This window comes from Callorhinus ursinus, unplaced genomic scaffold (genome assembly GCF_003265705.2).
Source record: "Callorhinus ursinus isolate GAN/ISIS: 27379988/994484 unplaced genomic scaffold, GSC_fseal_2.0 scaffold110, whole genome shotgun sequence".
Taxonomy (NCBI): domain Eukaryota; kingdom Metazoa; phylum Chordata; class Mammalia; order Carnivora; family Otariidae; genus Callorhinus; species Callorhinus ursinus.
The window spans coordinates 13717-39404 of record NW_027397172.1 but is presented as its reverse complement, the minus strand read 5'-3'; the positions used below and the strand labels follow the sequence as shown (position 1 = coordinate 39404).

General features: G+C 46.9%; 1 pseudogene; it reads left to right on the top strand.

Moving 5' to 3' along the window:
• The first annotated feature begins 1208 nt into the window (after window positions 1–1208).
• Window positions 1209–24780, top strand: LOC112812508 (sodium channel protein type 10 subunit alpha-like; annotated as a pseudogene).
• Window positions 24781–25688: the final 908 nt, after the last annotated feature.

The following is a 25688-nucleotide window of genomic DNA, read 5'->3' as shown; positions in this document are numbered from 1 at the left end:
ACCAATTTTCAGCTAGACTCAAGGCAAAAAAAAAATGTGGACACATAATCAGAAATGAAAGAGATGTTCCCATTGATACCATAGACAAAGGCTCAGAAGAGACTACTATGAACAATTACACCCCAACAAGTTTGACAATCCAAAAGAAAAGGATAAATTCCAAGAAACATACAACCTTCCAAGACTGAATCACGAAAAGACAGAAATTCTGAACAGACCAATTACCAGTAGGGAAATGAAATGAGTAATTAAAAACCTCTCAACAGTCAGGAGTCCAGATGACTTGCCTGGTGAATTCTACCAAATTTTCAAAGAAAAGGAATACCAATCCTTCTCAAACTTTTCCACAAAAACAAGAGGAAGGAGTGCTTCCCAACTCCTTTTGGGGGGGGCCAGCATTGCCCAAACCCTACCAAGATACCGCAAGAAAAGAAAATGACACCTCAGTATCTGTGATGAACATAGATATAAAAATCCTCAACAAAATAACAGCAAATGAAATTCAACAATACAGGAAGAGGTATGAACAAGTCAGATTTATTTCAGGGATGCAAGAGGGTTCAACATCCACAAATCAATCAAAGAAATAGGTACATTAACAAAACAAAGGGTAAAAATCATATGATCATCTCCACCGATGCAGAAAAAGCATTTGACAAAATGCAACACCCGTTTTGATAAAAGCTCTCAACAAAGCGGCTATATAGAGAATGTAACTCAACATAATAAAGGCTTCTCATGTGTTCCAGCAGCTGCTATTATCAGCTGCCATATTTTACATGTATATTTTACACGTGTGGGTGACAGCCGAGGACAGGGCGTCACCATCCCCAGAATAAAGGACATGACCTCTGTGATGACTGTCTCCACTCAGAGGCATTTTCAGTTACTTTGGGATTCTTGGGGGACATCCAATGGCCAAGTTTGCTACCGCTCTGACCTCTGCACAAGTAATAATGGTCATGGCTAACATCTATTGAGGCAAGCAGTTTATGCCAAGTTTTATACAAGCATTCACCTATTTAGTCATCAAAAGCACTGAATAAAGTCGATTTTGCCTTCTCAGTTTTGCAGGTGGGAAAAATGGAGATCAGGTTGAATTTATTTGCATCAAGCCACATAGCTTGTAAGGAATGGAGTCGAGAGTTAAACAGACGTGGTTAGAGAAACTCTGGGCTCACGTCTTATAAGCGTGTGTGTATGGATGCATGTACGTATGCTGCAGAGATTAGGTCCTTAGCTCTGGCAGACTATGAGGGGCAAGATGTCTTCAAACTGAGAAGCAGTCACCTGAAGGTAGGCACAGGTGCCCAGATGGGACCCTCGCTCACTAGCAGGAGCAGCTGCAGCAAGTCGGGAGGTGTGAGGGCCACCTGGCAGCCAGGAGCCCAGGCTCTGGAATGTCCTCTGAGGACCTGGCTTCCCACATGGGTGAGAAGTGGAAAGATGAGGCGGCTGCCCAGGCCCCTGCAGAGGTACGTATGTGAGCTTCCAGGAGAGGCTGAACAGCCTGCCAGACCCTGACCGGTGGGATGGTAGGGGCTGGCGGATGGGGTGGCTCGGGAAGTGGTATTTCAGACTGCAGTTGCCCACATAACCTCATGTCTCATCGTGAGTAGTGTTCAGGTCCGTCCTAACCTCTGGGCTGGTCAGCACGATTTCAGTGGAAAGAAGGGGGTTCAGCAGGATGGGGGGTAGGGGTTGATGAGGACGAGATCCTCCACCTCTCTGAGTCTCCTTGTCTTCGTCTCTGAAACTGAATGGTAATGCCTACCTGGTAGGATTCCTTTGAAGCTTAAACGAGATGCTGCTTGTCAAGTGTTTCATTCCTGCCTGAGATGGAATAAGTGCCCAGAAAATGACAGCCAAGAAACAAGAGAACACTTGTTTTCTCCGAGACAATGCACGGAGAAAGTGTGTTGTGAGCCAGCAAGTGAAAGTCAGAGTCGCTCGGGGGTGAGGAGGTCTTCCCTGTGACTCCCCCCGCCCCCACTCTCTTTTGTCCACATCCTTTTTTCCAGCCCACAACCTTCTGGTGCTCTGGAGAGGCAGTCTGTGTGAGTACTGTCCTGACAGCCTTACACAGACTGGGCAGGAAGCAAAACTGGGGTTTAGGAGTGTCTCACAAGAGCTAAAAGGAAACTTTGTGGTTTTATGACACATCTTTGAAGACAACACGCTACAGGGAAGAGGCATCTAGAAAGATTTAGCATCGTTAATACCACGGCATTAAATTCAGGAATTGAACTTGACACCTAGCCTCTGAGCGCTGACGCCGTGACAGGCACCGGGCTGGGCAAAGGTAAGGAAGACATCATTCATGCCCCACGTTATCACGTCCTTCAGCTTGAGGAATGTCAGCCACTGGCTGTGTGCCCCTGGGCAGGGTCGACCACAGCAGGTGAGAGGAGAGGGTGGGCTGAGATGGGGTTGGGGGACCCCGGGGTGGACAGAAACCCCTTGGTTCCTGCTGGACGAGGATTGCCACCTTCTACACGTTTCCTTCTCATGTTTCCTTCAGAGCATTCTCAGGATTCCCCTGGCTAGTTGTCTCTACTCAGTTTTCAGTACACATCTGCTGGGTATTGGTTTGGTTTTGGTTTGGTTTGGTTTGGTTTGGTTTGGTTATTTTTTGTCCATGACCCTGGCCAGGCAGAGAAGGGCCTGACAGTGACAGATGGGGACCCACCCCACCATTTGGGTCCATTAGCCGAGCTATCAGGTTTACTAATATGAGAGCAGCTTCAACTCCTAATTGAATTCATCTGGAGACATTACAGGGCTGGAGCTGCCAGGAGGGCAACAGGGCCCCTGCCCTATTGCTTCACGATTAAACACTCAAGTCCAGTGAATGCTGCGAGTCTTTATGTGTGTAATTATGGTGTCTTGGGCCCTCGCCAGCACTCCATCAGGGGCCTGGAGGTTTAAAGCCTCGCACTGTTAAACCTCTGGGGCTCCGTAGAGAGCATCCATCACTGGTCTGGGCCTCAGCTGGCGAGGCACCAAACACACAAGGATTGCTCTGGGGGGTGGGTAGGGGGGATCCAGCCCCGATGGGCTCTCCCTGCATCTCGGAGCCCTTGGCCGAGCGGACCTGTAGTGACCGTGTGCAGACTCACTGAGGCCCTCAGAGAGCTGAGTTCAGTGCCCTGGGCTTCTGCCCTGCAGGGAGGGGATGAGACAAGCTCCTCAGAAGGCAGCACACTGGACCGCCTGGATCCCGAGGAGATCCCGAGGAAGATCCCTGAGCTGGCAGATGGCCTTGAAGAACCAGATGACTGCTTCACCGAAGGTAAAGTGGCGGCCACAGGCCTCCTCACACTGACATTCATTCGGGCAGGAATCCCGCTCCACAAGCTCTCATCTGGGCACCTGTGTGTCCGGGGCCCTGGCCTGGGGTCCATGGGAGACAGACACACAGGGCCCCTCGCTGCCTCCTTCCCAAGCCAGAGGGGCCGGCATCAGACACAAACAGCACGCTCCCAGCAGCCGAGCGGGGCCACGTCAGACGCCGCCAGCAGGGCTGGGCCTTCCTCCTCACCCTCGAAAACGCCTCAGACTTATAAACCAGGCCTCTTGAGGCTGAATGGGAAAAAGGTAAACACTCTTGTCTAGGGGCGTAAAGGACGCAGAGGAGGGCCAGGCCACACCTGTGTCCCCCAGCCTTTGGTGTAGCTCTGAAAGGCAGAACGACCGTCCACGGCCATGGCACCCTGAACGCACCCCACCTCGTCCTAAAGGCAGAAAATACATCTGACTCTTGGCTTCCCTCCATGTTTAGAATAGAGAGGCACATTGTGTTCTCACTAGATCTGCCTGCAATAAGGGGATATACATACAGTTCACACTATGAAAGTCATTGTGGCTTCAATAATAAAAATCCATACATTAAAAAGCAACAACACTTCCTTGAGTTTCCAGTGCCACACAACCCGGGACTGGACAGGCCCCAGGCCCCATCCCAGCCATGCGGTGGCCCCTCAGGTGAGCACGGCCTCAGAGCCTAGCCCCTCAGGCAGCACCAGGCCCAGGCCCCGCGGCTTGTCGGGCTTCCAGAAATGGGTGGGCATGGGACAGGGGCCACAGGTATCCTCTCCAAGAAGGACGGTACTCGGGGAGGAGTGGAGAATGGGTGAGACCGATGGGAGGGAGGCACACCCAAAGGGCAGGGTCGAGAGGCTGCTGGAGAGGGGTGAAGCTTCTCTCGTATTCCAGAGAATTCCTTGCCTATGGGGTGGCAAGTGGGTTTCCCAGCAGAATGCTTTCCCAATGGGGCTAGAGCAAAAAAGCTCCCCCCTCCCTGGGGGGACACCCCTCGCCATCAGTCATCTCTCTCCACAGGCTGCCTTCGCCCATGTCCCTGCTATAAAGTGGACGCCAGCAGGTTTCCGTGGGCCATGGGCTGGCAGGTGTGCAAGGCCTGCTGCCCCATCGTGGAGCCCAGCTCGTTTGAGAGCTTCATCATCTTCATGATCCTGCTCAGCAGTGGGTCTCTGGTAAGGGGAGGCAGGGCCCCTGCCCCGAAGCCCTCCAGATCGGGTCTCCCACAATTCCAAGGCCCTGGAGCTGGAGCAGTGAGCTCCCCTGAGTCCTAGCCTGAAAACTCCCAGCCGATGGCCAGCAGGAGAGCTGCACCCCAGCACGCGGGCTCCTCTTAGCAGCAGGAGAGGGTGGTGCTTGTGGTCCCCATGTCCCAGCCTGCTAAACCTGGCTGCAAGTATTTCAAGCAGTGAGGGCGTGCATCCCACTTTATAGGTGGGGGCACAGACACTCAAAGGGCCTGAGGCAGTTGTCCACATTTACCCAGCTTGTCAGCAGCAAAACCTACTTCTGCCCTCATTTGATCCCGACACCCCTGGCTTTCTAGCCCCGGCCTTCCAAATACTGGCCTTCTCTGAAGGCCCCGTGCAAAGACTGCCATCCTTCTGTCTTATCAAGCCCCTTGCAAATGCTGTATCACTTGTTCAAAGCTCACAGCACATCATTGTATCAGCACTTCTCAAAATGTAATTACCTGGGGAGCTTGTTAAAAGGCAGATCCTAAATCAGATTTGGGGTGGGGCCTGAGAATTGGCATTTCCAACAAGCTCCGAAGACCATACTTTAAATAACAAGGCCTTACAGGCATAGAAATTCCGACTTAGGAACCACTTCCTTAGCCCCTTGCTGAATGGCCAGCTTTGTAGGACAGGGAAGGATGCTTCTGATTGCGCCATGGCTTACGCTCCCTGCACAATCTCAACTAATCTTCCCAGTGGACCAAGGTAGCTGTGGACACAGGAGGGGACTCGTCATCCCCAGCTGTCTGCTTCTTATGGATGAGGAAGTCACAGCCCAAAGACATGGGGTCTCAGCTACTTAGTTAGAGGGGGGACGAGAAGCCCTCAATCCTGACTCATGGCTCCAAGTGTTTTCACTTGTTTTGCTCTTCATGTGTCATTTACTCCCTTAAAACAATCTACTGGATATCTGGGCACCTACTTAAACACCAGATATCCCAGGAAGGGTGCCCAAACCGCTCAGTGTATGGCCCACACGACCTGGGGCAGGGGGGTGGCCAGGAGGGCAATGGCACTAGGCCGAGGGCGAAGAGTGTCTCTGGGAACAGGGCTGCTCTGCCACCATGGGGGAGGGGGAGGGAGTGGCAGCACCCGAAGGGGCCCGCTGCTGGGCACAGGGCGGCGATTGTCCCCGGCCCTAGCCTGCTCTGCACAGCTCTGGTGCGCCGGCCACATCACCCGGCAAGAGGGGACTGGGTGCTGATTTCTCCCTCCCTTCCCTTTTCCTGTCCTTCTTGACGAGGACAGCAGTCCCATCTGCTGTTGACAAGGTGCTTCCCTCATTACCTCCTCCGCTCCCGTCCTTCCCCATGGGCCTCCTCTCCTCATTTCTCTTCTCCATGCTCCCCTGCTCCTTCCTTTCTCTCTGCTCCCCTACTCCACTCACCCCAGCCGCTCCCCTCCCTCCCAGCGGGGGGCACAGATCAGCACCAGCTGCTGGGCCCTCACCTCCCCATCTCCTTCCCCAAGCGACTGAACAGGCTGGCACCAAATGTCATCTTCCTTGTGCTTTTACTTTGAGTACTTAAAAAAAAATGATTTTTCTTCTAAAAAAGAAAAGTCAAAAAAAAAAAAAAAAACCAAAAAAACCAAACTTGGAAATTATGGGAAGATGCAAAGAAAAAAACCACCCATTTTCCTATCACTCAGAATCTTACTTTGAAAACATTTTGGTATGCTTCCTTCCCATCTTTCTTATGCATATAATACATAAATATTACAAAACTGAAACCACATTTATACATTCTATAATTTCTCAGTAAGTTCTCACAGTAAATATGCTCCTACTATCCGACTTAGCGGCTGCAGTGCGTTCCATTACGGGAATGCACCACCATCTATGTAAATAAGCCCGGTGTTTCCTTCTAATAAGCATTGAATAGCCTATGCCCACTCCTTTGAGGACATTGGCTTCTTTCCTGTCTTGGGTCCGATTAGAAGCAGAATCCGAAGCAGGGATTCTTGGGCTTGTGGAGGGCGTGCTCTGAGGTGAGGGAGGCAGGACCAGGAGAGGAGCTAAAAGACGCAGCTCCCACGAAGTCCACCTCAGCCTGATGCCGCAGGAGCTATGGAGCATACAGGGTGTCACAGAGCAGTCCCACCTTGAGGCAAAGGGGGCAGTCACTGGCTGCAGATGCCCCCAGACCAGGCATTTAACCTCCTCGGCATTTCTGCAGGTGGAGGCAGTTCCCTTCAGCTCAGGGAGGTCCTCAGGAAAAGGGGACATCCGCCAGCTGGTAGCAGCCAACCTCGTAGCCTCGGGGGGCGGGGGGGCACCAAGAACCTCTAATGTCCTTAGGCTAAATTCATGAAGGCAGAATCAGTGGGTTCCTAAAACCTTTGAGTCCTCTTGCCAAATTGGTCTCCCAAAAGACTGACCTGGTTTTCAGCCCCCAGTCAGGTGTGAGAGGAGCCAAACTCCCCACAGCCACAGCCACCCTGGCCTTGCCCTGGTTCTTTTCTATCTTCACAAATCTCGTAAGAGAAAAATGGCATCTTCTTTTCATTTGAATTTCTTTAATTACCAGTGAGATAGAACATTCTTTTTCAGAGGTTCATGGGCAATTCTTACTTTCATTTTTTGTGAATTGCCTGTGAACATCCTTTGATGCTTTTATTTTTAAACCAAGTTGCTGTTAGGATCACTTTGGTTTGCTGCCAAGCCCCAATTTGAGAAGGTTTCCTTTCTCCCTTGCTTTCAGCTCCCCTGCAAAGAGTAAGCCAGGCTGCAGGTCCCGTTGGCTCCATGGGGTCCTGGTTGGTATGTCACAGTACCTCTTCCACTATCCCTCTGAACCCCACCCTATACGCATACACCCTAAGCAGAGAAAAAAAAAAATGATACAGGGAAGCTGGTTCCCAAAGTCCTCCCAGGGGCTGAGGGCAGAGCTGGTGGGGTCTTTCCCTATCACTGGGCACCAGTGCTGTGGATCCAGGCAGATGACCATTCTGCTCCCTTTCTTCCTTCCAGGCCTTTGAAGACCATCACCTTGACCAGAAGCCCACAGTGAAGGCCTTGCTGGAATATACTGGCAGGGTGTTTACATTTATCTTTATATTTGAGATGCTGCTCAGATGGGTGGCCTATGGCTTCAAAAATTACTTCACCAATGCCCGGTGCTGGCTGGACATCCTCATTGTGAACATGAGTGACTCACTGGCACACATGGGGTTTAGGGTCCTCATCTCTGGCAGATGGCTGCAGCTAGCACCAAGGAAGCTGGGGGCCTCGCCTCATGGGCCACTCCAAAGTCTTGAGCACTTAGCAAGGTCTCTGAGAATAGCCTGCACACTGGTGAATTGTAAGATCAGACAGTACACGATTCTGGCACCATGGTGATGCTCAGGTGTGTCCTCAGTTCCTAGGCCTCCATCCAGAAAAACACTGACTGCCCTCTGTATTTTATGTCCAAAGCAAGATGACACATGAGGCTCTCAAGGGTCTCATGACCTTGCATCCCTTGACAGGGCTTCTGGACCGAGGGGAGCCGAGGACTGCACAGTCCAGAGAATCTTCCCACCTGCTGATTCAGTGGTCCTCAGCCCTGGCTATACTATAGAATCACCCGGGGAGCTCTGAAAAATACAATGAACCAACACTGCTACTCCCGGAGATTCAGATCTCTCTGGTCCTGGGTGGAGCCCAGGCATCAGTATCTTATGAAAGCTCCTAGGCATTGTCCAATACGTGTGCAGCCAGATGGAGAATCCCTGAGCTTGCCCCACCAGCTTCTCCCCAGTGGCACTAAAAGGGACAGAGTTCCCTCTGGAGAGATGCTGAGTTGAAGCACATGTGTTCAGACTCACACTAACCCGGGACCACTTACCACAGCATGAGGGGATTGACCAAGTGCCTCCCACGTGCTAGACTGTGGTTCCTCACCACTGTGAGGAGACCATCCTCAGTGAAATCTCCTAAGAGGCTTCCTAGCCCCCCAAAGCCAGGAGTGGTCGGTCTCTCCCTCATCCTGCCCAGGACGATCCTCTGTCTCTGTCCAGGTCTTTGCCCTCTTGGCTTTGCAGGATGGCTGCCTGAGTGACTTGCTCACTGTGGCACTGCTGAGGGTCCCCACAGGCAGGGGGAAGCTCATGCTGTGTTCGTCTCTGCCTCCCACACTCCAGCAGCCACCAGCACCAAGGTCTACACATCAGAGGTGTCAGGAAATGTGTCTGTATTCAGTGCTTGCCTCCTGACGCTGGATGGGTCCAGCACAGAACATTCTGCCCAGCCCCCTGTGCTGGCAGGTCCCCCACAGCCGGTCTGTGTACTCAATTCTCTTCTTTCCTGATACCAGTGTGCTGACAGCATCAGGACACTGTACCGCAGGGATTAGCTGTGAGGCTTGAAATCTGAGTCACAGGTGATAACTTTGTGCATGTAAAATAATTATTCATAAATGAAGGAAAAGTGTTTTATTCTGGCTCCACACCCCCATCAGGGGCACAGTCATTCTTACCTCCATACGTCTCACTTGTTTAAGTCCTGATTGCCTTCAATGCTCACCCTCATTCCATCCATCCTCCTCGTAATTCCTCCTTCTGACCATCCACCCTTCCTTCCACATGTGCCTCATTCCATCTATGCAGCCATTCACCCTTCCTTTTCCCTTTCTTCTAAACATAAATTCACCGTTACTTCTTCCATCAATCCTATCAGGCCTCTCCTTCCTTCCATCCATTCTCATTCTTCTTTCTCCAGCTTCCCAAACCCTTAGAGGTACAATTCTGAGGTGCGTTCTACACAGTTCATTGGAGAACCCCAACAGGATGGAACACCAGTTGCCCGCCAGTGATGGGCTGCTTATCAACACCCCCCTTGGGGCTTTTCTCCTGCTTACCCTCCCCCTCCCTCAGTCTTGCTTCCTGACTCCCGAATAAACCACCCTCCCACACCCAGGTTCTTGTCTCAGGGATGAACACAAACACACACCCACCTGCTCCCCATGCCTCACCTTGTCTGTTCACAGGTGAACTTGCAGCCCAAGTGGGAGGACAGTGTGTACATGTACTCATACTTCATCATCTTCATCATTTTTGGTGGCTTCTTCACACTCAGTCTCTTTGTTGGGGTCATAATTGACAACTTCAATCAACAGAAAAAAAAAGATAAGTGGGGCCCAGGTGTTTCCGTGAATCTTGCACTCCCTGGCCCCTGACCTCATGACTAAAGACAACACTATTCCTAGCCCTCGTGCCTGACCAGGAGCCCAGTTTGGGCCTTTAACACCAATACCCACTTTTGCACCCTGATTGCAGCCCTCACCCCTGCCTGGTGTCCTGGGGCTGCTGCTGGAGGAGCTGCATTTCTCTGTGTCAACAATATCCCTGCTTCTGTCTGGGTCCCCTTCCACTCTCCCAGAGTGCCCAGGTCTTCCAGCTGGAACCAGGTGTGCGGGGTGTGTCTCAGGGGACCCTTGGGAAAGAAAGGGCTCCAGCACTTGCTGCCTCTGTCTGGAGCTCAGAAGCACCAAGTCAGGAAGCCTCAGCAAGGGCCAGAGCTCCAGTATTGGCAGAATCCCAACCCTCCTTGGGATGGGGAGGAAGACCTTTGCCTCCATGGATGCTGACTCCGATGAATAGGAACCGAATCCCAGATAACTTCTCATGTTTACATTAAAATGGTAGGGCATTAAAGGTGTAAAATGCTTTCTTGTTACCCTCTATTAATCCTTTCATTTAACACCCTCCTTTCCTCTGAGGTAGATGAAGCACCACTTTAGACTAATGTAAGCTGAGATCCAGAGGAAAAAACAGGGTCCTATGGATAAGTCACATGGATAAGGGCCCAGCGTTGGTTTTGGCATCATACAAACCTGGGCTTGCATTCCCAACTCAACCCCTTGCTCGGTGGCTGACCCTGGCAATTTCTAAAAACTCTCTGCACCTCAGCTTTCTCATCCATTCCGTGGAGTTAATAATACCTACTCATAGGATTCTGGTGAGAGGAAAGTAAAAGCCTGTTCAAGAAGGACCTAGTTTAGAGGTGCCTGGGGGGCTCAGTCGGTTAAGTGTCTGACTTCAGCTCAGGTCATGATCCTGGGGTCCTGGGATCGAGCTGCCACCTTGGGGTCCCTGCTCGGTGGAGAGTCTGCTTCTCCCTCTCCCTCTGCCCCTCCCCCCTGCTTGTGTGCTCTCTCTCTCTCTTTCTCTCACTCGTTTTCCCTCTCTCAAATAAATAAAATATTTTAAAAAATAAAAGAAGCAACTAGTTTAAGACTGAGCTATTATACTAATGTAATTCAAAATAAATGTCAAATGGCATAGTCTTCCCACCTATAGGAAGTCCTTGGCCAGAGTTCTGGGCATAAGAAGTGGGCAGCCCTTTTCTGCCCCAGAGGGACTCAGCAAGACAGCTGTGAAGTGCTGGTCAATGTCATCAGCACCCTAGAGGGCTTTGAGACCATTCAAGCAATCCCTTCTCCCATTTTATAGATGAGGCAACCGAGTACGACCTTGCCAGGGAGTTGGCCATGTTAGGTGATAGAATGAGATAAACCAGGGTTGAAGTTGGAGGGACTACTATATTTGCTGACTCCTTGCCCAGAATTTTCAGTGTTGCCCTACCCAGTGATCCCAACCCTCTGCCCCTGCCCCACTGAGATGTCTCTCCCTGGAAGCTCTCTGTATCCACAGATTTTCTTAAAATCTCCTCTCAAATCCCAGAGATCTCAGCCCATTTCCCGAGGATTTGCAGTGATCTCAGTTATACAAACATGCTATGGAAATGCGAAGAATTCACATTATGCCAGGGAGTGAAAGGTGGGGGGTTGAATGAAGGAGGTCTGGAGAGTCCTCAAAGAAAACCCAAAGCTAAAGGAGGAAGGAATTTTTGATGGTGGAAATTCTGGCATTGTAACAGCAGAGGGCAATGCAAATGGATCAAGAGTTCTCCAAAGACCCTTGGATAAGGCAGCAACTGTCCTTAGCTCCTCCTCTCCAGGAAGGGGTCAACGGTTTGGATCTCAAGGTTTTTGCTGCAGAAGGCCCTGAGGGAAGCTCTTGTCCCTGGCAGGAACTATGATTCCCAAAGCCCAGTGGATTTGACTAAAATGATCAGGCTGGTTGCAAGGCTCAGATTTTTTAAAATAATTTTTTATTGTTATGTTAATCACCATACATTACATCATTAGTTTTTGGTGTAGTGTTCCATGATTCATTGTTTGTGCGTAACACCCAGTGCTCCACGCAGAATGTGCCCTCTTTAATACCCATCACCAGGCTAACCCATCTAGAACCCTCAGTTTGTTTTTCAGAGTCCATCGTCTCTCATGGTTCGTCTCCCCCTCCGATTTACTCCCCTTCATTCTTCCCCTCCTGCTATCTTCTTCTTTTTCTTTTTTCTTAACATATATTGCATTATTTGTTTCAGAAGTACAGATCCGTGATTCATCAGTCTTGTACAATTGACAGGGCTCACCATAGCACATACCCTCCCCAAGGTCTATCACCCAGCCACCCCATCCCTCCCACCCCCCACCACTCCAGCAACACTCAGTTTGTTTCCTGAGATTAAGAATTCCTCATATCAGTGAGGTCATATGATACATGTCTTTCTCTGATTGACTTATTTCACTCAGCATAACACCCTCCAGTTCCATCCACATCGTTGCAAATGGCAAGATCTCATTCCTTTTGATGGCTGCATGATATTCCATTGTGTATCTATACCACTTCTTCTTTATCCATTCATTTGTCGATCGACATCTTGGCTTTTTCCACAGTTTGGCTATTGTGGACATTGCTGCTATAATCAATGGGGTGCACGTACCCCTTCGGATCCCTACATTTGTATCTTTGGGGTAAATACCCAGTAGTGCAATTGCTGGATTGTATGGTAGCTCTATTTTCAACTATTTTGGGGAACCTCCATACTGTTTTCCAGAGTGGTTGCACCAGCTTGCATTCCCACCAACAGTGTAGAAGGGTTCCCCTTTCTCCACAACCCCGCCAACATCTGTCGTTCCCTGACTTGTTAATTTTAGCCATTCTGATGGGAGTGAGGTGCTATCTCATTGAGGTTTTGATGTGGATTTCCCTGATGCCGAGCGATGTTAGGCACTTTTTCATGTGTCTGTTGGCCATTTGGATGTCTTCTTTGGAAAAATGTCTGTTCATGTCTTCTGCCCATTTCTTGATTGGATTATTTGTTCTTTGGGTGTTGAGTTGGATAAGTTCTTTATAGATTTTGGATATTAGCCCTTTATCTGATATGTCATTTGCAAATATCTTCTCCCATTCTGTCCGTTGTCTCTTGGTTTTGTGGACTGTTTCTTTTGCTGTGCAAAAGCTTTTTATCTTGATGAAATCCCAATAGTTCATTTTTGCCCTTCCTTCCCTTGCCTTTGGTGATGTTTCCAGGAAGAAGTTGCTGCGGCTGAGGTCGGAGAGGTTGCTGCCTGTGTTCTCCTTTAGGATTTTGATGGACTCCTGTCTCACGTTTAGGTCTTTCAACCATTTGGAGTCTACTTTTGTGTGTGGTGTAAGGAAATGGTCCAGTTTCATTCTTCTGCATGTGGCTGTCCAATTTTCCCAACACCATTTGTTGAAGAGACTGTCTTTTTTCCATCGGACATTCTTTCCTGCTTTGTCAAAGATGAGTTGACCATAGAGTTGAGGGTCCATTACTTGGCTCTCAATTCTGTTCCATTGATCTATGTGTCTGTTTTTGTGCCAGTACCATACTGTCTTGATGATGACAGCTCTGTAATAGAGCTGGAAGTCCGGAATTGTGATGCCACCAGGTTTGCTTTTCTTTTTCAAGATTCCTCTGGCTATTCGGGGTCTCTTCTGGTTCCATACAAATTTTAGGATTATTTGTTCCGTTTCTTTGAAAAAAGGTGGATGGTATTTTGATGGGGATTGCATTGAATGTGTAGATTGCTCTAGGTAGCACTGACATCTTCACAATGTTTGTTCTTCCAATCCATGAGCATGGAACGTTTTTCCATTTCTTTGTGTCTTCTTCAATTTCTTTCCTGAGTATTTTAGAGTTTTCTGAGTACAGATCCTTTGCCTCTTTGGTTAAATTTATTCCTAGGTATCTTATGGTTTTGGGTGCCATTGTAAATGGGATCGACTCCTTGATTTGTCTCTCTTCTGTCTTGTTGTTGGTGTATAGGAATGCCACTGATTTCTGTGCCTTGATTTTATATCCTGCTACTTGACTGAATTCCTGTATGAGTTCTAGCCGTTTTGGGGTGGAGTCTTTTGGGTTTTCCACGTACAATATCATATCATCTGCAAAGAGTGAGAGTTTGACTTCCTCTTTGCCGATTTGGATGCCTTTGATTTCTTTTTGTTGTCTGATTGCTGTGGCTAGGACTTCTAATACTATGTTGAATAGCAGTGGTGAGAGTGGACATCCCTGCCACGTTCCTGACCTTAGGGGAAAAGCTCTCAGCTTTTCCCCATTGAGAATGATATTCGCTGTAGGGTTTTCGTAGATGGCTTTTATGATATTGAGGTATGTACCCTCTATCCCTATACTCTGAAGAGTTTTGATCAAGAAAGGATGCTGTACTTTGTCAAATGCTTTTCCTGCATCTATTGAGAGGATCATATGATTCTTGTTCTTTCTTTTGTTAATGTATTGTATCACGTTGATTGATTTGCGGATGTTGAACTAGCCTTGCAGCCCAGGGATAAATCCCACTTGGTCGTGGTGAATAATCCTTTTAATGTACTGTTGGATCCTATTGGCTAGTATTTTGGTGAGAATTTTTGCATCCATGTTCATCAAGGATATTGGTCTGTAATTCTCCTTTTTGATGGGGTCTTTGTCTGGTTTGGGGATCAAGGTAATGCTGGCCTCATAAAATGAGTTTGGAAGTTCTCCTTCCATTTCTATTTTTTGGAACAGTTTCAGGAGAATAGGTATTAATTCTTCTTTAAATGTCTGATAGAATTCCCCTGGGAAGCCATCTGGCCCTGGGCTTTTGTTTCTTGGGAGATTTTTGATGACTGCTTCAATTTCCTTAGTGGCTATAGGTCTGTTCAGGTTTTCTATTTCTTCCTGGTTCAATTTTGGTGGTTGATACATCTCTAGGAATGCACCCATTTCTTCCAGGTTATCTCTTTTGCTGGCATAGAGTTGCTCATAGTATGTTCTTATAATTGTTTGTATGTCTTTGGTGTTGGTTTTAATCTCTCCTCTTTTATTCATGATTTTGTTGATTTGGGTCATTTCTCTTTTCTTTTTGATAAGTTTGGCCAGGGGTTTATCAATCTTGTTAATTCTTTCAAAGAACCAGCTCCTAGTTTCGTTGATCTGTTCTACTGTTCTTTTGGTTTCTAGTTCATTGATTTCTGCTCTGCTCTTTATGATTTCTCTTCTCCTGCTGGGTTTAGGCTTTATTTGCTGTTCTTTCTCCAGCTCCTTTAGGTGTAGGGTTAGGTTGTGTATTTGAGACCTTTGTTGTTTCTTGAGAAAGGCTTGTATTGCTATATACTTTCCTCTCAGGACTGCCTTTGCTGTATCCCAAAGATTTTCAACAGTTGTGTTTTCATTTGCATTGGTTTCCATGAATTTTTTTTAATTCTTCTTTAATTTCCTGGTTGACCCATTCATTCTTTAGTAGGACGCTCTTTAGCCTCCATGTATTTGAGTTCTTTCTGACTTTCCTCTTGTGACTGAGTTCTAGTTTCAAAGCATTGTGGTCTGAAAATATGTAGGGAATAATCCCAATCTTTTGGTAGTGGTTGAGACCTGATTTGTGACCTAGGATGTGATCTATTCTGGAGAATGTTCCATGGGCACTAGAGAAGAATGTGTATTCCGTTGCTTTGGGATGGAATGTTCTGAATATGTCTGTGAGGTCCATTTGGTCCAGTGTGTCATTTAAAGTCTTTATTTCCTTGTTGATCTTTTGCTTAGATGATCTGTCCATTTCAGTCAGGGGGGTGTTAAAGTCCCCCAGTATTATTGTATTTTTGTCAATGTGTTTCTTTGCTTTTGTTATTAATTGCCTTATATAATTGGCTGCTCTCACATTAGGGGCATAGATATTTACAATTGTTAGATCTTCTTTTTGGATAGACCCTTTAAGTAGGATATAGTGTCCTTCTTCATCTCTTATTCCAGTCTTTGTTTTAAAATCTAGTTTGTCTGATATAAGGATTGCCACCCCAGCTTTCTTTTGGTGTCCATTAGCATGGTAAATGGTTTTCCACCCCCTCACTTTCATCTGGGGGTGTCTTTGGGTCTAACATGAGTCTCCTCCAGACAGCATATGGATGGGTCTTGTTTTTTAATCCAATCTGATAGCCTGTGTCTTTTGATTGGGGCATTGAGCCCATTTACATTCAGGGTAACTATTGAAAGGTATGAATTTAGTGCCATTTTATTGCCTGTAAGGTGACTGTTACTGTATATTGTCTGTGTTCCTTTCTGATCTATGCTGCTTTTAGGCTCTCTTTTTGCTTTGAGGAGCAACTCAGATTTAAACTGATATTTACCTTCTCCTTAGGTTCTACTCCGAAAGTCTTCCCACCCTCTGCCCATGCAATACTTCTGGGTTCCTGCAGGAGAGAAATAAACAGGCTTTGCACCAGAGACTCAGGCAGGGAGTCAGAGCTGGGGCTCATTTCCACCCACTCTGTCACTGGTTGTGCCACCTGGGCAGGACACTGCTTGATTCTGTCCTTGACATGTCATTCTTCAGAGAAGGGAGAAGATAGATATGTTCTTCTTCTCCAGCATGCTCTGATTTTGGTATTCTTGGGAGTTTTTGTTGCTTTAAAAACAGTGGTGTGTGTTATCCTCTCCTGTTAGGGGGCCAGGACATCTTCATGACAGAGGAGCAAAAGAAGTACTACAATGCCATGAAGAAGCTGGGTTCTAAGAAGCCCCAGAAGCCCATCCCATGACCTCTGGTGAGCCCCAGAGTTCCCTGAAGCAGAATGTGTCTGGAAATCCAACTGATAGCTTATTCCAGTGGTGTGTAGGGGTTGGCCAGTGCTCTCTGTGAAGGGGGAAATCTGGGTTGAATTTGGGGATGATGTAATGAGAGTTCCCAGGCTCAAGGAATGAGAAGTCTAAAAGAAGGAACTTTGGTCTTCTGGAGTGAATATATCTCCCACAGTTACTCCAAATAGACCTGTTTAGTGAAGTACTGAATTCCCCAACCAGTTTAGGGTTCAATCACAGGATTGGGAGCAGGTTAGGCTAAATGATACTAGAGGTGGTAAGAGCCCTGAGATGAAGCGTTTGTATGGTTATGCATCATGATCTAGGTTGCAATGAATCTCCAGCCTCACCCTACATTCCACCCCATGCCTACAGTCGACAGACAGGAAATGGCCAATACCCAAGCCCCTGGGATCCTGGTCCCCATCATGGTCATGGTAAATAGGAACCCAAAGTTATCCCATTGTTGTGTTTAAAGATTGACCAAAACTTAGGGCTATACTCCACTTCAATTCCTTTATTCCCCAAAACCCTAAGAGATTTGCCCTTTTATTCCCCGATGAAATGCAACACTCAAACCATACATATTATCACCTCAGTTCTTCTCAGTCCTCCACCAGAAGATAGAAAATGTCAAACCTCTAGTTGGCTTCCATTGAGAGTGGATGAACAGGTTTGAGAGTGGGAGTATTGCTATGTAGGAAATGTACAGTGGAACTTCTTCCAAGAATTTCTGAGCCGTCAGAATGGAATTGCCATCTTATCCGTTTATATAACCTTTCTGTGGTTAAGATGCAGTATCTGTGAAGAAAAGTACAGGTGCTTATGCCATTGGACTCTCCACCACCACCACCACCACCACCACCACCACCACCACCAGGGCAAAGCCTAAGGACCTACAACATAGGAGAGGAACTTTCCCTAGAATTAAGGAGACATATATTCTATTGGCCAAGGCATTAGGATTTCTAAATCAAGGCATGGGGTTTGCATAAGTTACTAAAAACTTCATAAGCACATAGCCTTGAAAACATTTACAGGAGAAAAAAAATGCTATGACCTTTGGATATACTTTACTTGGAAACAGTGGTCATGAATGTATCCCTATGGTCAATTCTGATAAGTGTTATAATGAGGGGTGATCGGATGTTCAGACCTCTGTAGGGGCAGAGATTTCCTTCCAAATCCCCCATCAAATCAAGATATCTGGGGTTGCGTGAGCCTTAAGCCTCAGGGAGTACCCCTCTGTCAGCCAGTCCAATGGGCAGGAAAAAGCTCAGAAAGAAAAGATGTAGGTAAATGGCTGAGCCCAGCCAATCAGCATCAAGTCTGAGACTTACAGAGAAACAAGCAGCTGGGTCCCTGCTGGCCTTCACTGGTGGCTGGACTGATGCTCAATCTACACTTGAACCAGACAGTAAGGAGTCTGTGCTAGGGACATCCCTTGGCAAAATCATGACAATTGTTAGTACCTTGCCCTACACGCTGCTCAATCTCTCTATAACATCTCAGATTCTCCCCTTTTATCAACTAATCCCCCAGGCCACCATAGCTTCCTCCTCTCAAGGAGGACAATTTCACTGGGATAGGATGAGCTGCATTTCAAAAAGGGACCCTGGAGAGGACACTATCTTAATACAAAGGTAGGAACCTAATGTTGAAATTCCAGGCACCACAGTTGGAGTGGAAGTCAATGGTTGGGTAGGATGACCTATGACAAAATCACCATTTCTCCTAATCAAGCCATAACCAAGACCTTCCAAGGTTGGCAATGGGGGAGGCTCGCCACATGGATAAGGGAAGTGAGACCTCACAGCCCAACTGTGTTTCTGAGATTCATCATCCCTTTGGGTGGGAAGGGGGTGAATTACTAATTAACTATCAATACTGTCCTAGCTTTAGTGGAAGAATGTGGCTCTCTCCTTAATACTCTGTTCCAAGCATAGCCAACACTTTTTTCCCTTTGTTCCCCTTATCATAGCCGAGGCAAGTCTGGAACATTTAAACAAGACTTTGAAGTCTTAGGGGTCCCAAAGGGGAAATTAGCAGAGCAGGGGCCCAAGCAGTAACTTCATTTGGCTGATCTCCAGGGCCCACAAGTCTTGGCCCATCCTTGCTCCTGGCCAGCATCCATATGGCAGACAACATCTTGGCACCCACCACCCAGTGGGACAAGCCTGATCATCTGCCTTCACGTACTTCACTTTATAGGAAAATAATTGGCTCTAGGATAGTATACATTCAGTAAGTGCCTGTTGTATAGAATAGAGTGGCCTTCTAATTTTATTTGAGGTGTGAGTAATTCAGAGCTGTCCATTCTGTCATCCATTCATTAATCTATTTATTGAGCATCTACTGCATGCCATGTACTCAGCAGACACCGGGGATAGAGCAGTGAGCAACACATACAAAGTTCCTGCCCTTGAAGAGACTAATCCTGTGACATAGGAAAAAAATGGGTGTTATATGCAAACAATGAATCATGGAAGACTACATCAAAAACTAATGATGTACGTAATGGTGACTAACATAACATAATTAAAAAATATATTAAAAAAATTAGCGAAAATCGCACACGTACCAATTCACAGGTTGTAGAGATTCCTCAGAGAGAAAGAATGGGGTGAAGAGCAAAGGGTGCCTAGGACTGAGCGTTGAGGTACTCTAACATCTCAGGGTTGCATAAAGAAGACTCAAAACAGAATATCCAGAAAGGCAAGAAAAGAACCAGGGAAGTAAGGCATGATGGAGACTAAGAAAGGAAAGTTTCAAGGTGGCAGGTGTGGCAAGCAATGCCGAACAGGTGTCCTTGGACTTACATTCTGGATGTCATTGGTGATCTTAACGAGAACCATCTCAGTGGCAGGATGGGGACAAAAGCCATTTGGAGGTGAATTGGGGAGTGAGGGGGAACAGTGATTGCACAAAATGCCTTCAAGATATTGGCCGTGAAAGTGGGGGGAGAAGTAGGTTGGTAGCTGGAGGGAGATGTAAGGTTAAGGAAGATTTCTGTTTCTCTTTATGCTAGGAACAGCTAGGTCATGAGAGATTTAGCTAAGGAAGCAAGAGGTAGTAGCCAAGAGTGGAAGTCAGGCCAAAAGCCTCACTCCTCAGTAATGACGCCGAAGGACCAGGAGGTTGGTAAGTGGCAGCAATGAAGAAGAGGTGAAGGTGAACTACCTAGATGACACAAGCTTCAAAGGAGGAAGGGTTTTGCAAGATTCAGGAGGAGCAAAGGTCTGGAAGTTACAGTGGGAAACAAGAAGGACTCCAGGCCTACCCTCTTGCCCTGGAGTACCTGGGGTGGGGGAGAATGAGCAGCCACTGAATTTGCAATTCTTGAACTCACGCTCTGCAGGCACTATGGGAACACAATGTTAAATAACACATGGCTGGGGCGCCTGGGTGGCTCAGTCGGTTAAGCGACTGCCTTCCGCTCAGGTCATGATCCTGGGGTCCTGGGATCGAGCCCCACGTCTGGCTCCCTGCTTGGTGGAGAGCCTGCTTCTCCCTCTCCCTCTGCCTACTTGTGCTCTCTATCTCTCTGTCAAATAAATAAATAAAATCTTTAAAAAAAAATAAGACACGGCCCCATCCTCAAGGAGCTCGCTATCTAGCAGAGAAGAAGCGAAGCACACATGAAATGCTAGAACTCAAGATGGACTACGAAGGCTGTGGGAGGAGAGAGGAAATAGGCAATGTGGTGTGATGTGATAGGTGATTAGGGAGATCTCCCTGGAAGGGGCTTAAGAAAAATGGATCACTCAGGACTACTGGGATTTAGATAGCCAAGAGATGGGATGGGAAGAGCTTGAAAATGGTGCACCACTGAGGAAAAAGTGCCTGGTGACTTCAAGGGGGTGGGAAAGGCAACAAGGACTTGAATTGAGGCATTGAAGGAGAATCAACTAAGAATAAGATTTTGGAAGGAATAAGGACAGGACTTGGCTTCTGTTTGGATGTGGTATGAGGAAGATGAGAGACAGATTTTAGAAAGCCATCTATGGAGAATGCAGCCTCTCCAGATGCCTCTTGTTGTATGTTGGCCAGAAAGGCCCTAATGGACCATCTCTTGTTTTCTCAGAGCAAGTACCAGGGCTTTGTCTTTGACATTGTGACCAGACAAGCTTTTGACATTGTCATAATGGTCCTCATCTGCCTCAACGTGATCACCATGATGGTGGAGACTGATGAACAGAGCGAAGAAAAGACAAAAACCCTTAACAAAATCAATCAGTTCTTCATGGGCAAGTGTGTCATGAAGATGTTCGCCTTGCAGCATTACTACTTTACCAACGGCTGGAATGTGTTTCACTTGATTGTCGTGGTCCTCTCGATTGGGAGTAAGTGGGCTTACAGGTGGTGGGGAAGCCCAGACTCTGCTTGGGGTTGTTCGGGCTGTTTGTTTTGTTTTGTTTCCAAAACCAAGAGGACAACAACAAACTTTTTTAATATACATTATATGTTAGAGGAGCCCAGTATTTGCTGCTTTCCAAGAGTGACAGATTTAAAATGCCCCTGCCCTCTCTGTGAAATGGAGAGTTTCCATTGGCATTTTCCATGCTGTCACAAAGTGTTTTTAGGCACCTACTGTGTGTGTAGCCCATTGCCTGAACTTTGGGGCTGATGGGGACAGTCAGGCACTCCTCCGGGGAATATAAGATGATGGAACTTCCAGAGGGCCTTATCTTGATGCTCTTCAAAGAGGAGAATGGGTGGTATGAGGTGAGGTGAGTCATTAAATACTTTCTGGAAAAGGAGATGGTTGCCAGAAGAGTGAGCAAAGACTAAGAGTGTTCAAAGGAGATTCTTAAGTCAAAAGATCTGCAGTAAATCATTATATAACTGTCCACTTAGGGAATGTGAGTGATAAACAAGTCAAAGATCAATGCCAAGAGATCAATGCTCTTAGGGCCTAGTCTGGGTGTTTGAATGATAGGCCCAGTATTTGGGGGCCAGTGAGTGTTCCGAGAAAACGCATAAGGTCAGAAGCTAAAGTGGGGAATGGAGCCACCACAGTTGAGTGCTTGCTGACTTCTAAGGACTGGGCTGGGCTCCTTGGATCTTCACAACAGCTCTCTGAGGGTGTGTTATTATCTTCATTTTATACATTTAAAATTGAGCCTTACAGATTAAGAAAGTTATGCAAAGTCAGACAGTTTGTAAAGGGTAGAGCTGAATTTAGACCAAGCTAATGTCCTTCTAATGAACTAGCTGCCTTCTACCAACAACCAAGAGAATGTCCTTAGTCTTCTTGTGGTTGAGGCAATGTTTAGCCCTGCAAAGCCCAAATGACAGTGCACCAGGTTTATTTTGCATTATAAATATATCCTGACCTGTTATATCATGACCTGCTTAATTTTCATGTCAGAGCATAGCTGTAGATTTAATTTTCCATTGATTTACCATCAAGAGCTAACAGCATCTAAATACAACTTGGCAGCACTTCATCAAACTCCCCACCCTGGTGCTGAAACACAGCCTTGGGTTGTGTTTATTTGTTTGGGAGCTTTATGTTTATTTTTGTTTTCTGTTTTGTTTTGTTTTCCTGTTGCTGCTGGTTTTTTGTGGGACGTTTGTTTTGTTTGTTTGCTTTCCAAGTGAGAAACTCTAAAGGTCATTTTGACTTTACAGTAGAGAAGAGAGCTTGCTTATGTGACTTCCCTTAGCAACACTATAGAAATAAAATACACTCAAAGTACTCCATTCTATGATGGAGACACCTTAACTACCAGTTCCTATGACCTGCACAGCAACACCATCCACTGGTTAGAAATCAGTCATAGAGACAGCTGGAAAACAAGTGAAAGAACCCACCTCTTCATCCTTCTGCCCTCCCCCTCTCACTTTCTTCCTTCCCAGTCACAAGACATGGATTGAGTATCTAATTGTTACAAGTATGAAGACTCATACTACCTTGAAATATTATGTAGACTGGTTGGCTGGCAGAATCTTTGTAGATTATATAGACACATACCCCACTCTGTGGAAAAATACCCCAGTTAAACTTGCTTTAAGAGAGGGGCTTTCATAAAGATTTTATAATACAATATTATAATTACTTCCCAAATCTCTTCCTGTTTCCTTCCTCCTTCCAACACAATACTGTGACCACCCATATTCATATGACAAAAGGCAAGTAGGGGAAGAGCGTCAAGGGAACCCTGGCAAGGAGAGAGAGCTTGCCACTACACTCCTCACCATTTGTCCTGAGAGATTTTGAATCCTGTCTGACCTAAAGGCTTCATCTAATCTTTCGTGGTCCCAATAGACATCCGCGGCCCCAAGATCAAGCTTCACAAATCTTCAAGTTAGATATCATATAGGGAGACTTTTACATTCTTCATCTTCCCAACTTTGTTCATAGTTGGGGGGTAGGAGGGCCATAACTGACCCTAAACAAGCCCATCTCCAGGCCCTAACATAGAGTTCAAACACAGCTGGAGATGAAAGAAACAAATAAAAGCCATTATGCAGACAGCTGGCCATTCAAAGCCTGTCTGCTTTAGTTGTCAGCAAGTTGCCCGACTCTTCAGGCCACCTTATAATTAACACCGGGCTCTGTACAATGATCCACAGGACCATGTGCCAGGAACTGAGTCAATCTTCACAATAGGAGATGGGGAGATGAATCACAGGGGATCCTGGCCTTCACAGAGCACAGGACCAGGAAAAGATGGAGGAAAAGGCATGTCCCAAGGCTGAATTCTCAGGGAAGAGTAGGGCCTGTGTCATAAAGAGAACCAGACAAGGGCTGTGTACGTGTGGAAAAAGGTGCAGTCGCTTCCAGTTAAACTAGGCTGCGGAAGATAGGGCTTTGACCATGGAGGCGGACTAAGAAGAAGATGTTCCGGGTGGAGAGAAGGAAAGATAAGAACATGGTGGGAAGCGTGGGTCTTACTTGAGAGAGAAAAACTTATGCAATGAGCACGTGCTGAGCCCCTACTTTATGCCAGCCACTGTGCAAGGTTCAGAAGGCCCAGAGTCCTTGAATACAAATACTCGCATGGAGATCCATACAGACCAGAGATGGGACAGTGATTGCAGCCAGCTTTGTCAGGGCTCATGCTTGCAAGTACTGATTAGATCATCCCCCCCTCTTCTAAAGTCCTGTATTTTCTGCAATTCTTACCTCACTCGAAAATGACTTCTCCCCAGTGCTCTTCTGAGTCATCCGCCTGGCCCAAATTGGTCGCATCCTCAGGCTGATACAAGCAGCCAAGGGAATCCGCACACTGCTCTTTGCCCTCATGATGCCCCTGCCTGCTCTCTTCAACATAGGGCTGCTGCTCTTCCTTGTCATGTTTGTCTACTCCATCTTCGGCACAGTCAGCTTCCCCCATGTAGGCGGGGAGGCTGGCATCAACAACATGTTCAACTTCCCAGACCTTGACCAACAGCATGCTGTGCCTCTTCCAGACACCACACCAGCTGGCTGGGATGGGCTCCTCAGCCCTATCTTCAACACAGGACCCCCTTTCTGGGACTCCAATCTGCCCAACAGCAATGGCTCCTGGGGGAACTGTGGGAACCCAGCCATGGGCATCCTTTTCTTCACCATGTACATCATCATCTCCTTCCTCATCATGGACAACATGTACATTGCCATGATTCTGGAGAACTTCAATGTGGCCATGCAGGAGAGTAGCGAACCTTTGAGTGAGGATGACTTTGACATGTTCTATGAGACCTGGGAAAAGTTTGACCCAGAGGCCACTCAGTTTATTACATTTTCTCCCCTCTCAGACTTTGCAGACACCCTTTCAGGCCCCTGCAAATCCCAAAACCCAGTCGGAATATATTAATCCAGATGGACCTACCCTTGGTCCCTGGAGATAAGATTCACTGGACATTCTTTTTGCCTTCAGTAGAAATGTTCTGGGAGAATCTGGGGAGTTGGATTCTCTGAAGGCAAATATTGAAGAGAAGTTTATGGCAACTAATGTTTCAAAAACATCCTATGAACCAATAGCAACCACCCTGCAGTGGAAGCAGGAAGATATTTCAGCTACTGTCATTCAAAAGGCCTATCAGAGCTTTGTGTTACACCAATCCATGACAATCTCCAACCCCCCAGGTGTGCCCAGGGCTGAAGAGGAGGCTGTGTCACCCCTAGGTGAAGCCTTTATTGTATTCATGGCAAATGAAAATTGCACACTCCCAGACAAATCTGAAACTGCATCTACCACATCTTTCCCACCATCTAGGACAGTGTCACTAGAGGCCTTAGTGATCGAGTCAACATGAGCACATCTAGTTCAATGCAGAATGAATTATGAAGCTGTCAGTAAGAAAGCAACTGCCCTTGGGCCCTAGGGAAGACACTCCAGCATGGACCTAACCAGTCCTGATGTGACCTTCAGCTCTGTGATAACTCTTTCCCACTAAAGGTGGCACCCAGTTACCACCTCATCAATGCATGCCACCGGTCACAGTGTCAGAACTGGGAAGAGAATGCATTTGGTGCCCACCTTTGGAGAAGCCCTCAAAACCAACAGGAGTCAGAAGCCAAGAGCATCTACATTGTGACACCCTTTTGAATTTCAATATCAGGTGATGTATTCTCTTACTTTCCAGAAAATGTCCTTGGTCCTTTTATTTTAATTGTGACCAGAGTTTCCATTTACTCTGATAAACTTCTCAGGACCAGAACTTCCAAAGATATATGGCAAGGATGTTGTTGAAGGTCCAAATTAGTCCTCTGTGAAACACCACACTGAGATTTACAATGTTATTTAGGATTCTGCATGACTACATGTTGAGAGCTGGCAGACAATTGCTCTTGCCCAAGGTAACACCTGTGGTCTATGTCATGAAAGGCCTTAGAGATATCCATTAAAATTAATATTTGTAAAGGTATATCAAGACCAATGTAACATCTTAAAGAATCATTTTTAAAAGTTATGTGATACTGACATGTGTCATAGATCACTTCTTCATTTTCAGGGTTCATGATATTATTTTGCAGTTTGAGCTTGAATCTAGATGGAGCAGGAAGGAGCACTGTCCTGAGAGTTTGTTTTAATCCTAAGTATTCCACCAACTGCCATGCTGCCTGCACCACACTCTTTCCCCTCTGAACCTCAGTTTCCCCACTTGTAAAAGTGGTGGGAGGTGGGAGACAAAATGGACACTCTCTATAGCCCTTCCATTTCTTGCTTTAGAACAACTCGTTGGTGCTCTGCACTAATTTAGATAAGGAAAACACTCTCTCCTGAAGTTAC